General features: G+C 49.4%; 1 protein-coding gene across 2 annotated transcripts in view; it reads left to right on the forward strand.

Moving 5' to 3' along the window:
* Positions 1–5,812: 5,812 nt before the first annotated feature.
* The window catches only part of Tspo (translocator protein), an 8,870-nt gene continuing 4,940 nt past the window's right edge, over positions 5,813–9,742 (forward strand). The window contains exon 1 of one of the 2 annotated variants that reach the window (XM_031358275.1): positions 5,813–5,884. The gene's annotated coding sequence lies outside the window, so the exon portion shown is untranslated. The remainder of the gene's footprint in view (positions 5,885–9,742) is intronic. The other variant, XM_031358269.1, reaches the window with a different exon arrangement.

Below are 9,742 nucleotides of genomic sequence, written 5' to 3' on the forward strand. Positions count from 1 at the left end.
TTGTCAATGGGGAAAACCTACTAATATCCCCACATGATAGATGGGGGGGTGTTTTCTAATAAGGGTATTAATCTAATTCATGAAAGCTCTACCTCTACTTCATCAACCTGACCCTCCAGGTGTCCTCTAAATACCTCTAAATGCCTTCACCCTGGGGATTAAAGCTCAAGTGTTTCAGGTTGTTCAGTCTTGTTTTATTATTTTATGTTTTCATATGTGTGTGTGTATGAGCATGTGCACACGTGTGTGATAGGTAGGTAGAACCTCACGATGTAGCCATTCTAGAACTCACTATGTAGTCTAGGCTGGCCTCCAGCTCATGGAGATCTGCCTGCCTCTGCCTCCTGAGCACCATCACACATGCCTATTTTTATCTTTAATTATCTGTATATGTATGATGGGGTTTGGGGGGTCCAGAAAAGGGTGTTGGATCCTCTGCATCTGGTGTTGTAGGGGACGCTGATAATGCTGGGAATGGAACTCAGGTTCTCTGTCGGGTCAACATGTCCTCTCAATTGCTGAGCTATCATTTTCTAGCCTTGAGGTCCTGCTTTGGATAAGGAAAAGGTCATATCCCACTAGAGGAGATTTACTGTGTGAAACGTGACCAGGGTATCCAGTGGTGTGGTTGAAAATAGTACAGAGTTCTTTAGCCTAGGGTCCAGAAATGCACGCAGCCAAGGACTGTTCTGTTTCCACATGTGATCATATGTGTATGCTTGAGTGGAATCTGTGCACATGGCGGTGTGCACACACATGCATGTGTACATGTATGCAGAGGCAAGGAGTCAATATTGATGGCTTCTTCTCTCACTCTCCTCCTCCTTCCTTTTTTGCGACAAGGTCTCTCTCACCGAACCCGGAGTTTATTGATTCATCTAGAAGGGCTAACCAGTAGGTTCTAGAGATGCTCCTGCCTGGCCAGCATGCTCCAAAGATCTTCCTGACTCTTCCTCCAGAATGCTAGCATCGCAGGTGCACGCTCCCACACTTGGCTTATATACATGGACTCTGGATATCTGAACTGAGGTCCTCAAACTTGTGCAGCAAATGCATTACTGACTGAGCCATCTCCCTGGTCCAAGGAATATTTTGAAGACATAAATTTCTGCCTGGTAGTGGTGGTGTATGCCTTTAATCCCAGCACTCTGGAGGCAGAGGCAGGCAGATCTCTGTGATCTGGTGACAAGGCCACCTCTGTCTACAGAGTAATGTTGGATGTAAAACTATGCCAGGAAATTTGGTAAAGTAGAGCAGGTTGAGACCCAGAGACTCGGTGGGTACACACTTGAGGATCAGGCTACTCCCAGCTCCCTGTCAGACTCCTGGCCTGGAACACATGCCACACTCCTCACATAAGGAAAAGTGACCTGTGGTCATGTAGGCTCAAAACAGAGGTCTCCATGCTAATGAGGTACCTAGAGGCCTGGAGGGCTTGATCAATAAGTGTCCCTTCCCAGACATTCCTCCCTGCAAAAGGTCCTTAATCTCAGGCCTACCCTGAGAATTGGGTATGGGCCATTTTCCACCATGAACAGCCAATAAACTGTTTAGAACCATGGATTGTCTTTATCATCAAGATCTATGGTGGAGAGCCATGAAGAAGGCATTCACCTACAGAGCTGCAACCTAATCTCCCATAGACAGCCTCTCTGCGCTCCCAACTCCAACCGCCACCAAGCCTGCCTCTACCAAGCTAAGGACAATCACCCATGGGACAAGCCGGGGCCTCCCCCACCCCTGGCCCCAGGCTAGATGCTGTCCCCAGTCTAAGCCCCACCCCAGCCCCACACTGTTCTCTGCTCTTCAGAGAATCCCAGCAGTGCTAGGCTGTCCAAGAGTCTGAGAACCCCATGGCTCTGGCCTTGCCACAGGCCTGGGACCCCTAAACCAGCTCTGACTTTCCCACATCTCAGACTGAGCTTTCCTACCCCTGAGCAGTGTCTTGGGGTTTCCCTATAGTCAGCCATGGGAAAGTGCAGTCAAACTCCCTACATTCTGCCTCCGCAGTGGTGGGGAGAACACAGACAGAGTGAGTTCCAGGATAGCCAGGGTTACACAGAGAAACCCTGTTTCAAAAAAAAAATACAAAAAAACACATAAATTCTACAGATAAAAAGAAGATAGAAGCCCAAGTAGCTGATTGTTTTGAAAACAGAAAGAAGATAAGCTGGGTTACCTGTCCTGGCTGACCCTAGACTCTCTCCAGACAAGGAGAAAGCTGAAGAACAGGTCTCACCAGTGGTGGTGTCTCACACTTTTGATTCTAGAGGCAGGTGGATCTCTAGTTTGAGGCCAGCCTGGTCTACAGATCAAGTTCTAGGACAGCCAGGTTTACACAGAGAAACCCTGTCTCAAAAAACTAACAACAAAACAAAATCCAGATCTTATTCCTTTAACAGCATCCTTTCCAGCTCAGCTGTGTGCAGTAGCAGCTCCTTTTAGAAGTAGGGGAGAAAGAGAGTGCAAATCTGTTTGAAAATATCCTCGGAAAAAGATTAGGTCCTAGAGCCTTTACCTCTCCCCAGCCGCTGCTGCCTATGCCGGGACTTATCTGAGCTTCAGTTTGGAAGAGACCAAGGGAAAGGTGGGGCATGAATTCCGGGCTTCCTTTGGGACTCGCTCACAGTGAATGCTGACTCTAGGGACCCACTCCAGTGCTCTGCTTCAGAAAGCTCCCAGAATGCCGAAGTCAGACCCTTATCCTCCAAGTAAAGAGCTGGAGAGCCCCAGCAAATGCTAAGCATTTCAAAAGGAAAACCCCGAGGTCACTGATATTCCAGAAGAGTGAACTTAAACTACTGAAATGTCACCCACAGGCTCATGTTTTATGTTTCTTTGATGATGATGATGATGATGATTGGGCTTTTTCTGGACAGGGTTTCTCTGTAACAGCCTTGGCTGTCCTGGAACTTGCTTTGTAGACCAGGCTGGCCTTGAACTCAAAGATCCACCTTCCTGTCTCACAACTTTTGTATATTTTTTAATTGTGAGAAGACATCCAAGGATTCCCATGCATCTAAGAAAAGCCTCTGATGGGCAGAAAAGAAAGCCAACGTATAGAATCTGTAAGCTGAGGAAAGGAGTAAGCAAATTTTTGTTTTGTTTTGTTTTGTTTTGAGACAGGATTTCTCTGTGTAGCCCTGGCTGTCCTAGAACTCACTCTGTAGACCAGGCTGGCCTCCAGGCTGGCCTTGAACTCAGAAATCCACCTGCCTCTGCCTCCCAACTGCTGGGATTAAAGGTGTAAGACACTACTGCCTGGCTAACAATTGTTTTTGAATATTAACTTTAGGGCCAGTAAGACAGCTCTGTGGGTAAAGGTGCTTGCTACTCCACCACAACCCTATATTTAGTCCTTGGAACCTACATGATGGAAGGAGAGAACCAAGTTTGGCAAGCTCTCCACTGACCTCATATACAAAATAAATAAATGTTAAAAAAAATTAATTAAAATAACCTCACTGACCTCTCCAGAAGGTAAGACAGTGCGGTTCTAAGATGGAAATGGGCAATGATTGAAAGCAAATGGCAAAGCAGAACTGAAATCCTTAGTGAAGTCCAGAAGAAACCACTGTGGGAGGGAGGGGACTAAAGAAGCGAAACAGAAGAACTAAGCAAGAACAGAGTAAGAAGAGCAACACCGGAAGTCCAGGGCTCTGAGTAACAGGCATTCCAGAAAGAGAAGTGAGGAAATGAAAGACGAGAAACTGTAAAAAAAAAAAAAAAAAAAAAAAAAAAAAAAAAAAAAAAATCAGGTCTGAAAAGTAACAGTGAGGCCTTTCCACACTGTCAGGAGCTGCTGAAACCAGGCATGACGGTGCATGTATTTGAGAGGTCAGGGTCATGAGTTCGAGGTTGGCCTGGATTACACAGGAGATGCCAAAAATAAAGATTAAACAAAAATGGGAGCTGGAGAGAAGGCTCAGAGGTTAAGAGCACTAGCTGCTCTTCCAGAGGAACTGGGTTCAATTTTCACAACTATCTCTTAACTTCAGTTCTAGGATGACCAATGTCCTCCTCTGATCTCTTTGGGCATCAGGCACAGACATGGTACACATACATATACGTGGCAAGATACCCATACACATAAAACGAAAATAAGAAAGGTCAGGTCCTTTGAGTGCTCACTCAGTGGACTAAGCTGAAACTGGCATATTGCTTATAAAATTTCAAATCTTTGCGGCCCAAACTTATACCCACAGGCTGTAGCAAGAAGGTGGCATCAACAGCGAGTGTGCCAGCGACCTATACAGTTGCATACTGGCATCACAGCAGCCAGCATGAGACCACTAGACTACAACACACCTTCAAGGTTCTGAAAGACAGTGGGACTACTTAGAGAAGCGTCAGTCCATCACGGGGACGGACAGATTTATAAAGTCACCTTCCAGGCACTCCGGCAAGAGCTCTAGGAAGACTAGCCAACCTAGACAAAATGGAGCCGCTAAGAGGAAAGACGCTTCCATCCATTTTCTGTTTCTGTTGCTGAATGACACACTGGGCCATTTATACAGAGTACAAGTTGATTCCACATGCAATCCTCGGGGTTGTAAAGTCCAAGGTCAGAAGCTGCGGCTGACAAGAACCTCCTTGCTGGTGGAGACTCTCTGCAGCATCCAAGGGATGCAGGGCTTTGTCTGGCAAGAGGGGCCACATCCAAGAACCAGCACTGTCTGGCCTTGATACCAGACCTGCACTCAGGATAACCGATAGATCTATTGCTGAATGAATGTGAATGGATTGGGGCCACACAGTGAGTCCTTGGTACATAGTCACCTCGTCAAGGTCCATCTGGTTCCACCTAGTTCCACTTCTTGATTCTTCACAATGGGGACTAAATTTCCATCAGAGATTCCCGCACCCCTGGGGGGGGGGCATTCAATTCTTGGCAAATACACAATAGGACATACAACCTATCCAGGAAGGGTATGCCAGAGGAGTGCAGAGAGACTGAAAGGTTGTGGCCATGTACAAGGCACGTACAGTCATCGCCACAGGGATTGGCTGAGAGATGTCACAACCAGACCTCCTTCTGTTGCTGTGTAGCCAGTTAAGAACAGGAAGCCTGGGGCCGGGAAGATGCCTTAGCAGGTCACGGACTGACCTTCACCTTGCAGTCACCAAAATCTGAGTTTCATTTCCAGGACCTGTATTAAAACCCTGGGTGTAGTGGTGCACAGTTATAATCCCAGGGCCTGGAAGGTTGAAACAAGCAGATAGATCCCCGGGGCTCCTTGCCCAGCCAGCCTACTCTAATTGACTCATAGGAAGAGGTTGAGGGCTGCCAGCAAGTGGGTGTGGCCAGGCATAGTGCCTAGGGCCTTACTGACACAAGAGGCTGCAAACGGTTAGTTTTGTTTTCTCTTATTTTGAGTAGTGCTAGGGATTGAAACTCAAGGGCCTTTGTGTGCAAAGAAAGCACTCCAGCGTGGTACTATATCCCAAGTCCCTCGGTAAAACAACAAACAAACAAGCAAACAAAAACAAAATACGGAATAAGATGATAGGTAGAATTCAGCCAGGCACAGTCAAAAAAATAAAGAACACGCAGCTCAGACTGGCTGCGAGCTGACGGTCATCCTCCTGTCTCAACCTCTAGGGTGTGGACAAGCACGTGCCAGGAGACTGTGGCATTCGTTGTCTACAGAACAGTGGCCTGTCTACGATGCCCGGAGCAGGGATCTCTCCCCTCTGTGTCCAGGTCCGCGATGGGGAGAGAAAAAAAGAGGGGTGCTTGGCTGAGGGCGGGCCTGGGAAGGCAGGGTGCCTCCGGGTGCGGCGCGGGGCGGGGCGGGGCGAGGCGGGGTCAGCGGCTACCAACCTCTGCGCGCAGTGTCCTTCACGGAGCAGCCAGCGACTGCGTGAGCCCGGCTGTGGGTAGGTGAGACCCTGACAGCGGGAAGCCAAAAGGGAAACTGAGGCCAGGACCTAGCGGGAGGGACTCCTCCCGAGAATGCGCTGCTGAGGGTGCTTGGCCTCTGGGGACAGCGGCCAAGATCCTGTGCCTCGGTGGGGGGTGGGAGGCGGCTGCTGCTGGAGGCTGCTGGGCGGAGAGAGGAGCGAGCCTCTGGCTGTGGGAATCCTCTTTCCCTGGCAGGGGAATGCTGGGATCCGTGGGAAACTGAGACTCAGCAAAGGCAGTATTGAAACCAGGACTTGAGCCCTAGCTGTCTGAGACCAAAGCCTGCTTCTCTTACTTGTGTGGTGTGGATGCCTCTCCTGCGTAGTGATGTGTGCACAAGGGCACTGCATGTCTGTGCCTGGCCGCGGCAGGACTGAGACCCGCCAGAGTCCAGAAACTCCTGATAGTGGGTACCTGAGGGGTGAGACCGACAGACAGCAGGCTTACTTTATAAGCTTTTTTTTTTTTTTTTTTTTTTTTTTTTTTCTGATCGGAGTTTTCGGTTTCTTCTGTTTGTGTTACCCTTGTTAGGGATTGTGCAAGCGGCGCCTGAAAGCCAGTTTTGTTTGAAAAAGTTGCCACTCCGCAACGCCATTTCCCCACACCCCAGACCTCATGATGACCAGTTCCTGCCGGTCTTAACCGACCTGTTGCTGGCACTATGATTACTTTCAGAATGAGAAAGGCTGGCAAAAGGTATAAGGAGGATTTGCAAGTTCGTTGAGAATAAAAAGTCCTAAAATTCCTCGGATCAGAAACCGCTCGCTGGAAGGAAAGCTCACAAATGGGGAGGAGCTTCGGGCGGTTGACGGAAAAGGGCGTGGATGGCTCCCTTCTGTTTCTGGGTCACAGTCTTTAGGGAAGTCCCAGAGCTACAGGTACCCTAGGTCCATTGGTGCTGTCCTAGCTTCACAGAATGGCATCCTTTCTGGCTCTCCTACTAAGAGGTGGAGCCCGAAGTTCTATGGAGTGATGGTGTTAAGTATGGAGAGGGTGATGCTGTTGGCCTGAGGCCCATCAGACACTGAGAAGAGAGTAATGACAGCCTGTGGACCTGATCCTTGCCCAGGACACACTATCCCAAGGGGAGGTGACAGAGCTATCCGAGAGCGGCTGTGTGTCAATGTGGGTATAGAGATACTGACCTGGAATGTTCTACAGTCTGCCCATCAGTTTCTTTTTCTTTCTTTCTTTTTCTTTCTTTCTTTTTTTTTTTTTTTTTTTTTTTTTTTTTTTTTTTTTTTTGGTTTTTTGAGACAGGGTTTCTCTGTGTAGTCCTGGCTGTCCCAGAACTCACTCTATAGACCAGGGTGGCCTTGAGCTCAGAAATCTGCCTGCCTCTGCCTCCCAAGTGCTGGGTTTAAAGGCTTGCGCCACCACTGCCTAGCAGTTTCTTTCTTTCTTCCTTCCTTCCTTCCTTTCTTTTTTTAAATATTTATTTATTATATGTAAGTACACTGTAGCTGTCTTCAGACACACCAGAAGAGGGCATCTGATCTCATTACAGATGGTTGTGAGCCACCATGTGGTTGCTGGGATTTGAACTCAGGACCTCCTAACCTCTTAACTGACACATCTCTCCAGCCTCCCTCCTCCCCATCAGTTTCTTTACCTAGAAAGTGACCAAAGCAATAAACTCCTTTTGGGGACTATGGATCAAAGAGAGATGGCTGACCCCTGCCCTGTGGCCTCTGTACGCAAAGGAACACATGAGGCTTTGGCCAACCGAAAGAGCCCTGTGAGTGCCTTTGAGTAAGGCTTGGCTCCTTCCCCGAGGTCCTGGAGCGGTGAAAGTGGAGAAGGCCTACCCCCACACTCTGCTCTGTCTAGTCCTAGCCCATCGTCCAAGGTGCTCTCTGGAAGTGAAGAGGTAGCCATCTCCTCCCCTAGAGAAAGCAGCTGAGTGGACCCCCGCTCTGATAGTCACAATCCTTGGTAGCGTTTTCCAGGGAACTCTTGGTGTCCTGTCCTTCCTTCCTGGAACACCCCCAAGGACTCTGAGCAATCTGGTAACAGGGTGAAGTTTGGGATGTTACGTGCCTTCTAGAAGAAACAGAAATAAAGGGTGAGCAGGTGGCTTTGCCCCCTCTGAGTATTCCTGCCCTGCCCTCTATACTATCCTGAGACTCCACCCTGAGCTGATCTCCTGCCCAGCTCAGCCTAGCCAAGAGGTGACTCAGCTTCGTGGGCCCCACCCCTGCCTGTCTACCACCCCTCCATATGGCTGACTCAGGAATTGGGCAGTCTCCAAGAGGCCCTTAGAAGGTCCCTGGCCCAGGTTTCAAGTGGGGTGGTGACTGTCCTGTTTTGTGACTTTGAATGGAAATGGGGGTGGGGGGTCTTCCCTTTGATCCCCTTAGAGCAGCAGAGCATAAAGATAGCCTTGCCTTCCAGGGCGGCTGGGGGGCGGGAGTAGGAACCTGGGGTCCAGTGCCCTGTCCTAGATCCTGTCCTTATGGTATGTCCTTGGGACAGCTACCACCCTATAATGGGAGACTTGATGGACTCTGAAACCCACCGGCAGAGACATTGGTTGGTCCTGTTTGGGGACTTCCTAGACAGAGAGAATGCCACCCCCTACCCCACCCCATTGCTGTCATGAGAGCACTTTCTCCTTCAGAGTCATGGCGAGAAGGAAGAGGTACTACTCTGGAGCGTAAGGCTGGCAGACTTCTAAGCAGGGTTCTCAGGAGGGAAGCCAGCTACACAGGTTCTAACCTGCTAGGGGATGCTCAGAGAGGGAAGCTGCTGAGGGACCTAAGGGCCTTGCTGGTCGTGGGGAAGGGCAGGGCTGGGCGGGAGCAAGAAGCGAGTGCCCAGCAGGCACTGGTTTCTCTGTGGGAAATGCACATGTTTGGAACTCGGTGCCGATGGCTGGGGAGACAGCAATATTGACTTGTGTGATTTCAGATTGTTACTTTACATTTGGGAACTTTCACCTCAGTTAAGAAAACCTGTTGTCAGGAGTGGTGGTGGTGCTTCCTCGGGAGACCGAGGTAGGAGGACGGCTATCAGTTTGAAGCTAGTCAGGGCTACATGATGAATATTTTTGTGCCCCTATCAAGAGAGGAGAGGCCGGCTGGAGAGATGGCTCAATGGTTAAGAGCACTGACTGCTCTTCCAGAGGTCCTGAGTTCAATTCCCAGCAACCACATGGTGGCTCACAACCATCTGTAGTGGGATCTTATGCCCTCTTCCGGTGTGTCTGAAGACAGCTACAGTGTACTCATATACATAAAATAAATAAATAAATCTTAGAGAGAGGGTGAGGGAGAGGGAGAGCTTCTCATTTCCCAGGTACTCCCCCCATTCAGCTTCTCATTCCCCCAGATACTCCCCCCCATTCAGCTTCTCATTTCCCCAGGCACTCCCCCATTCATCTCAGTCGAGAGAAAACTGAACATATGATACACGGGGCACTCAGTAGCTCACTTTGCAGCTCTCCACTCTGCCTCTGGGCCTCAGTTTCTCAGCGTGTGATGTGGGGTCTCCTGCCTGCTCTGACCATGCTGACATCCAAGGAAAGTCTAATTAATGTACTGGTCACCGCCCCCTCTGGCTCACTGGATACCACACTGCTGTGGCATTTATTAGAAAGGCAGGATATGTCCCCATTGCAGAGATAAGCAGCTTCTGAGGTAGCTTGCTTGAGGTGACAGTAGGCTGAGCTAAGTGAGCAGCCAGTCTTGGGCAGATGTTTCCTGTACCCCAGCTTTCTCAAGGGGGATGAGTCCCATGACTCAGTAAAGAAGCAGAAAGGGGCTGCCAACCCCCTCCCTGAGAAGTAAATGTTTTGGTCTGCCTTAAGGTTATGTTGAAAATAGCTGGGGGGGGGGG

This window comes from Mastomys coucha, unplaced genomic scaffold (assembly GCF_008632895.1).
Source record: "Mastomys coucha isolate ucsf_1 unplaced genomic scaffold, UCSF_Mcou_1 pScaffold11, whole genome shotgun sequence".
Taxonomy (NCBI): Eukaryota; Metazoa; Chordata; class Mammalia; order Rodentia; family Muridae; genus Mastomys; species Mastomys coucha.